Below are 8,988 nucleotides of genomic sequence, written 5' to 3' on the forward strand. Positions count from 1 at the left end.
CTATACTTTCTCAATTGAAAAAGGTATTATTTTTCTCCACCTTTTTACATGCTTATTTAAAAATATTGTAAAAAAAGTTAGATTAAATGCATGAGTCAATTTTCGTTGCAAAAATAATGATTTTGTCAAACTAAAATCATATATTAAGAGTCAAAAGTAGGTCATTTTATTCGAGATTAATGTATAAAAAATTGAAAATATAGGTGAACTGTTAGTTGATTGAAAATTATTGAGTCAATGTATAAAGTTTTAATGCTGATTCTAATTTCAATTTATAAATAATAAAAACACCTTCACCAATTCTAATCTGGATGTATAATAAAAATGCGTTTTAATGCTTTGAACGTTGTTCTTTGATGTTTGGCAATTTTTCTTCTTTGAATGTTAACGTGATTCTGCATCCCAAAAGCTTGTTCAATAGAAGCAAGAAATTACAGCTTCTACACGTTTACTCAACTTACGTTTAGATTTGTTGTTAGTTATTATTAGTTTTTTCATAATTTTCTCTAAATAAATATTGAGAATATTAAAACAATTATTCTAATTTTTGTGCACTGTTTACAATTTTAATTTTTTATAATATGTATTATTATTTCTATTAGAAATGATAAATTAAATAAAAAATTAATCATAAATAATAATAAAAATATAACTTTTAAAAAATTAGAACCTAAAATAAAATAATAATAAAAATAAAATTATTAAGAGTACTTAAAAAGAGTACTAAAATATGTTATTTTATATATTTTTTAATTTAATAAATAAATATTAATTTTTACTATAAAAAATATACTAAAATAGAGTACTATAAAAAAATACTATATAAAAAATACTTAAAAAATATAAAAAAATAAATATACTTAAAAAAATAATATTATAATTTAATATTATATTTTTTTAGTAATTAACTAATTATTTATCTAGAAATGATTTTAATTAATATTATCCAAATAATATTTATTTTATCAAAATCAATTTTAGTAAAAATTGTCAAACATAAATCATGTTGGCACAAACTTACTTCTACTCAAAATCAATTCTATAAAATCAATTTTACAAAATCACTTCTATTCAAACTACAGTTTGTCCAACCTAAAATCTAAACACACACTTAAGAGTTAAGACAGTTAGTAAGAGTGCTGAATAAAAATCAAGACGTAATTAAAATAGACGTTACTGTACATACACACTAAATACACTTTAAGTATGGCAGATAGAAAATTCAATGTAAAGATAAATATATCAAAGCCATGAAAATATGTGAGACAAATCAAGGATTTATGCACATAATTGACACTAAAAAAATTAGATACATTGTGGCAAATTGGCAACAACAATTAAGCCTTATCCCACTAAATAAAATAAGCTACATGAATCGTATATCATAAAGTATGTGTTAATAAGTAAAAAGTACAGGAAAAAATAGAAAAAATTACTGACCAAAATCCTTGACATAGTAAACCAGGCATATATCAGTAACAAGAGGAACAAAAGTTGTAGCCACTGACCATACCAGTACTCCAACCTCAAGAATTTTTGTGAAAATATAACAAGGAAACTTCATAATCCCAAAATCCAAACTAAAATCTTTAGTGTCAACTGTAAATGGAATAATTGTCCGATCATTATCCATCTCTACAAAGCTTCAACATCTGATTTATTCAACCAATTCTCATAAAAAAAACAAATTACAGATGGAGCTAATTGTCAACAATAGATCAAAAAATTATTAAAAAATAATTTAATTAAAAATATAGTAAGATACAAAGATAATTTTAGATGTCTCAATTTGATCATGCCTCAAATAAAAGTATCCTTAAAATTGATTTTGCCTCAGGTAATTAACCTGCCACCAAATATCTTGGCTAGCCAATCCGCCAATTGACTCAATGCATAACCTCAGAAGAATGAGGATTGAACCAACCCAGCCATGGATGAATTCCACCCAAATTGATGTGACATTGGAATTATGGCAATGCTCAAGTTCACCTGGCCATGCCAAAAACAAATGCTTTTCATGGATGCAACTCTTAGAAAGGTTTTTTTTGATAAAAAATTATTAACTATGGCATGTTCATGTAAGCAATTACAAAATTTAGCAACTTGATAAGAAAATAAAGGAAAATAACTACACCTATCAATATGAACTATGATCAAGTAGCTAACTTTGGTAAAAGTAGAATAAAAACCTTATCCATGTTACAGATAACAAAGGCAAGGGAAGTGGTTCTGATGAGCTTGTATCTCTGAGGAATTTCAAGGTGGCCAAATTCCAACAATTTTGGAGGCATCCTGGGAAGTCGAAACAGGAGGAGCTTCCTGTTCCTGTTGTCATCGTCCAACATTGTCAACTCGAAGGCCATTGAGAACCTTGGACTTGGAGCTAGATGTAGATGATGATGATGATGCTATTATTACTCTGGGCCTAAGCCTGAGCCTGAGCCTGAAAGGGGGGCTTGAAGGTGAGGGGTAGAATTGGAAGTGTAACACCCTAATTACCTTAAACCTTATTTCATGCTGTAAAACAAAAGATAATTAAAAGTTATGACAATTCTAAGACTTATACAATATTATACATGTATATATAGAAAAAGATAGTAATTCTAGAAGCCCGATAAAGAAATAAGATCAAAAACATAGTTACAAAAGTGCAATAGTTCACACGAAGCTAAAATGAAAGGATAAGATACAGGTAAAGAATAACAAAGTATATATATATAGATATAAAAGCATAATAGGCATAGAGTACTAGCCGAAGCTCGTAGAATTTAGGCCGACTAGTATATACAGACATAACAGAGTTCTGAAAGCTAAAACAGCATATACATAATCTCTCTCAAAGTTAGCCTCTAAGGTAAATAAAGATTCAAAAGTGAAAGTACTAAACAAAATATCCAAAATGACTAACAAATATGATAAAGATCCTACGCTCTGTCACCATCACGTAACTCATCGAGGTGGGTTGCGACTTGCATCTGAAAAATAACAACAGAATATTGTATGAGAACCGGAGATTCTCAGTATAATAACAGTGTCCAGTAATGTAAGATATAAGATTCCAGGACGATAGAGGCAATCCTAGAACTTCACATCAATCATAATATTCAAGCTTATAAAATAAATAAACAAATCCTTAAACAGGCCATCTAACTTAGGAAAATCTAATCTAATATTTACACTGCTGTCCCACAGTCTTCGCTAGCCTAACTGACATGTGATTTCATCACCGCCGCCTTCCGAACCTCCTCAATCCCAGTAAAAAATACAAGTAATAGCAATACAAGTAAAATACAAGTATAATCATGTATATCAAAAAGTAATTAAGCTTGTTATACAATAAGACAAACAATACAAGTCGGTAAAGCAAGCAAACATATAGAATATGCACATGATGAATGCTTGTCCTATTTGGCTGTGATATCACATTGTCGGTTCAACTGCCAACTCGATACATTCCAATGGGAATGTCGCCTTTCAGTCACGAATATAAATGGGAACCCCCCCAGGGATATAGTGCCCGGCTCACTTTCCCAAGAATATAGTGTCCGACTCACTCTTGTGACTCGAAAGGATGCGAGCGGGATACTTAGCCACAGACCTCACATCTCAACATAAGCGGGATTAACTACCATCCTTATGCCGCAGTCGCGACCTCGACAAGCGGGATTAACCACCGTCCTTGCCAGGCGTATAACGTCTCAACAATATCAGTAACTTTTCAGAAATCATCCTTATTACTCAGTAAAGTCATCATTTAATCCCGAGTCATAGACTCATCTCAAACATCATCAACCCGTAATTCCACAACTCATCACATTAATCATTGTTACAGTGCTCCGCCATCTCACTCAACTAATCCATCCTCAGTACTCCAGAAACCTAAGTCTCATTCTTCTAAATTCATACAGAAATTTCCTAAATTAAGCCACTAACTCATCTTTAGTAATATTAGGACCTAAGCACTATATAGTATTCTTAAACGACACTTAAAGAATGTTTGAAAAGCTAGAGAACCTTTGCAAACGAAGAAAAACAAATTTTCAGCAAAACAGGGGTTGTGCATACGCACACCCCTGCCGTGTGTATGCACAAGGGTAAAAATAGGCGGTCGTGTATGCAACCTCTTGCTCGTGTACGTGAGTGCCCCAACCCAAATGGGATGCTTGCGTCGCGTGTTAAAGTTCGCGTACGCAAGGGTCAAAATTCTGATAATTCGCGTACGCATGCAGTGTCTGCGTACACAAAATGTCCAACCCAAATGGAATCCTCACGTCGTGTGCACTGTGTCGCGTATGCAACCCTCACCAGACTTAGACAATGTTCAAATCTGTAGAATTTCAGTTTTAAACACCAAACTTTAAACGTTCATAACTTCCTCTAAAAAACTACATTTTCCTCAAACTTTATATCAATTTAAAGATCTTTTAATGAACTTCAATTTAAGACAAACAATCAATTTCGAAAATTGAGGCTCAAGTTATGATCCACCAAAGTTCGGTAAAAATCAAGTTTCACAAAATCCAACAAGGTTCTCTAATTTTCAAAACTTTGAACTAAACCAACTCCAAACCACAACACACATCAATTCACATCAGAACTTACCATTTTGTCTCAAATCACCACTCTTACCAGATTTCCACTTACAATACACTATCCTCATAATTCTCAACCCCAATCATCAAATTTCTCATGCTAAAACCATTTCTCAACCAACACACTCATCAAATACTATTCTATCATTACCAATCATCGTAATTAGCATTATTCAACCTCAATCTCAATATTCAACACCATGTACCAACAATAACAACATAGTTCATCAAAATTATCAAAATTCATCAAATCATCATACATCGTCATTTCAACAAATTCCAACAATCAATTCAATCCTATCCTAAGGTCCACTAGCCTAAGTGTCCAGAAATATTATATATTACATAGAGAAAACCAAAACCATAATTTGACCAATTCCAATATGCACTAAACCACCAATATGACTGCAATCTAATCCATTCCTCAAGCTCCAAGCATCAATCAATCCACCAATCAACTCCAACAAGCATCAACAATCAAAATTTCCAAGTTATACACATTAATTTACCACAAATCAATACCTAAGGTTCCTAAATACATAGTTTCACAAGGGATAAGAGCAAGCTTACCTTATTCACAGTTGATTAGGACAAAACTCAATAGAAACCAAGTGTTAGAGTGTACCTAAACACCCAAAATCACAAAAATCCACTCAAACCAAAACCCAAAATTTTGAAATTCATAATGGCTGAAAATTGGACAGAAATTTTCGAAAATCTTACCACAATACTTCGCTATAAGTGACGGATTCAGTGAGAGTTTCGCGTAGTCGCAAACGGCATGCAAATCGAAGCACCGTAGCTCGAGTTATGATTGAATGAAGTTGAAGGTGAATAGTGTTTGGTGAAACCTTTGCTTTCTTCTTACTTTAGCAGCTCTCACTCTCATGCAAGTGTTTTATGAGCTGAAATGGGTGCATGTGAGTGTTTATGTATGTTGGGCTTGGGTCCAATTTGGGTCTGGTCTAATCCGTTAGCGTTTTTAGCCCGTTTTCCAATTTTTGGGCCAAACTTTTAAAATTAGCGTCTGATTTTCAACTTTAAATGTTTTTATAAAATTTTCTACTGTTTTTACCGCTCCCACACAGTATTGGATAGATTTAAGCCGATACTGCCGACTAATTTACTGATACGTGTTTGTACACAATTTTCTACAGAAAATTACATTTTTCAACTAAGAAAAATCTATTAAGTCCAAAAATTATATTTAATTTTTCTAATTAGTATTCAAAATTTTTGAAATCTATTTTAGGCAATTAAATTAATTAATTAAGCGATTAATTAATTACTATTCTTACAAGAAGGGCAAAAGATGATGAGAGGTTCTACTGGTTGAGTTCGATGCGTGTGAAAGTGAAAGGAAGCAGGTTGAGCTGTGTGATTTGAACATGAAATTCTCCATTTTTAAAAAAAATAATAAGCAATGAAAATTATTTGATTTCATAGGAGTGAGAGTAGTGAGTAGCATAAGGCACAAACCATGTACTGTAGGTTGGAGAAGGAGAATTGAACATGAAGTTGCCACCAAGAACCTTGCTTGTGGCTTTCATCAAAGGATCACACCATGTAACCAATTTCTTGGAATGAACATGTTCATTTATACAAGTATATAAAAATTAAATTTTTATTATTATTTAAAAAATTATTATCATCTATTACTCCTTAGTAAAATATTTTTTTCAGTCTTTAATTAAAATATTTAGATTATTATCGTATTCTAGCTAACCTCGATTAGAAGGCTGGTATGGTATGGAACTCTGTATTTATATAAGGTTCAGAATTTAGAAGTATTTGTATTTTCTTTTGTTTTTTTGAAAAGATTTTTTATTGGGTTGGACAACCCCAATCTTGGGCCCAACAATCAGAAAGACCGTCTGTATTTTTGTATTCTTGTTGTAGCCTAATTCTGTAATTAGACCTCATTGCTGTTGGGCTCATTAAGCCATTTTGTAGCTCATAATTCCACTTCCTTGACCTGCCGGGTTGAGGGATACCGTGGGAAACTAAAAAAAAAAAAAGAAATCCCTTCCTCTCTTATTTGTGTATTTGGACTAGGTTTTTTGGCCCTTACCCATACCAAAAAAAGGAAAAAAACGTACAAACTGCAAACCATATAGATAATGCACTCTACATAGTTGACCAAAAATAGGAAAGAAAAAAATAATACTACAACAAGATAACATCACACAACGTACTACTGAAAAAAAAATATTATACTTTGAATAAATATGATATAATATATAAAAATTTAAATTTCACGTGTCAAAATTTTATGGATTGCAGTTTTGTAAGCTATTTTATTCTCTTGAAACCATATTTTTTCAAAGATAATAGTGGTATTTTATTCAATAACAAAATAAATATAATGTCAAAAAGTCAGCACTCAAATATTTACGAATAGGTAAAATTGTAAGAAGAAAATAACATAGAAAAATAGATAGAAAAGAAATCTTAGAACACCATACATAAGGCAAAATAAATAGCTCCTGATTCAACTTAAGCAATGTTGCTAGCACTTTTTTGGAATGCTCCTGGACATGCTCGAAAACCCGCCGACACCGCTCCTTCCAAATATTCCAAACTATAATCAAAATCAGTCGAGTTCTCAAAGAGCTTGTTTCTTGAAATTTAGATTGTAATACCGAATTTCTCCACCAATTGAAGAAAAGGAACATCTATGGTCCGAAATGAGGGAAGCTAAAGGATTCTTCTTCCACACTAGATTAGCGTCTCTACAGAAAAATAGATAATGCATGAGTGATTCTGGAGCTGACTTGCAGATTAGACAAGTTGTCAGAGTGAATGAGAACCGCTGGTGGATGAGAAGTAGAACAAGAAGCTTATTATGGAGAATTTTCCACGCAAAGAGCAAAATCTTGTGAGGAATTTTCAGCTTCCATAAATGGCTCCAAACTAACCTCCGTTGCATGAAACTCGAACAAAATTCAATTTAGGTATGGTAAAATTGGTAAGCAATCCTGTATCCTGATGCAACATTATATGTTTTTGCTCTATTCATTACGCATTGAATTATGTTTTCACCTTCTCCTGGGATTATGAAAAGGATTTGCTGAGCAATTTCTAGAGAAAAAAGATTTGAGATTAATACTGATTACCCAATTATGGTAGGGGCAAAAAAGTTCTGAAAGGCGAATGATGTGGATTAGTTGGGATAAGATGATTAGGCGAAAAAAAGAAGGCGGGCTTTGTTTTTGAAGATCTCAGGACTCAAAACCTGACTCTTTTGGATAAACAGTGTTGGAAAATCGCGACTCAACCTAACTCTCTTCTTTCTATAATACTTAAGGTAAATACTTTAAATTTAATTCTATCTTTACAGCAGAAGTAGGAACTTTACTTTCTCGAAGTTGGCAAAATATTCTTGAAGAGAGGCAAAGTTGTAGAGAAAGACATTAGTTGAAAAGTAAGTTTTTGTGATATCTGAATCTTCAATGAATTATGGCTCCCTCCTACTACCATCTATGGCACTACTACCAGATAGTTACCATCTATTATGGGTAAAGGACTTGTTTCTGTCAAATAAACAGTGGAACCAAGCATTAATCTCAAATATTTCTCCTCCAAAAATTGCTCAGCGAATCCTCTCCATAACCCCGAGAGAAGATGAAGACACAATTCAATAGGTGATGAATAGAGCAAAAACATATGATGTTGCATGGATTGCTTACCAATTTTACCGTACTTTTATTGAATTTTGTTCGAACATCATGCAACAGAGGGCCAGTTTGGAGCCATTTATGAAAGTTAAAAATTTCTCACAAGATGTTGCTCTTTGCGTGAAAAATCCTCAATGGTAAGCTTCCTATTATGCTTCTCATCTACTAGTGGTTCCCATCTATTTCGGCAACTTGTCCAATCTGAAAGTCAGCTCCAGAATCATTCATGCACCGTCTATTTTTCTGTGGAGATGCTATTCTAGTGTGGAAGAAGAGTTCTTTGACTTATCTCATTTCTGACTCTAGTTGTTTTTTGTTCTTCGATTATTGGAGGGATTCAGTGTTACAAATTGGACTTCAGAGAACAAACTCTCATAGAGCTCGACTGGTTTTGATTATAGATTGGAATATTTGGAAGGAGAGGTGTCGGCGAGTATTCGAGCATGTCTAGAGCCTCCGAAAAAAATGATAACAACATCACTTAAATTGAACCAAAAGCTATGTATTTTGTCATATGGGTGTATAATGTCCTAAAATTTATTTTTCTAATTATTTTTTTGTGTTATTTTCTCCCAATAATTTTATCTGTTTATAAATATTTAATTTTTTAAAATTTCTCTTATCCTAATTTTTTAACATTATTGTTACGTTGGGTAACCGAAGATTAGTGGGCTGGACTCGCTAGGTTGGCCCAATCGTCTGAAGAAGGAAGTCTCCGA

The sequence above is a fragment of the Arachis hypogaea genome, chromosome 15 (assembly GCF_003086295.3).
Source record: "Arachis hypogaea cultivar Tifrunner chromosome 15, arahy.Tifrunner.gnm2.J5K5, whole genome shotgun sequence".
In the NCBI taxonomy this organism is placed as follows: domain Eukaryota; kingdom Viridiplantae; phylum Streptophyta; class Magnoliopsida; order Fabales; family Fabaceae; genus Arachis; species Arachis hypogaea.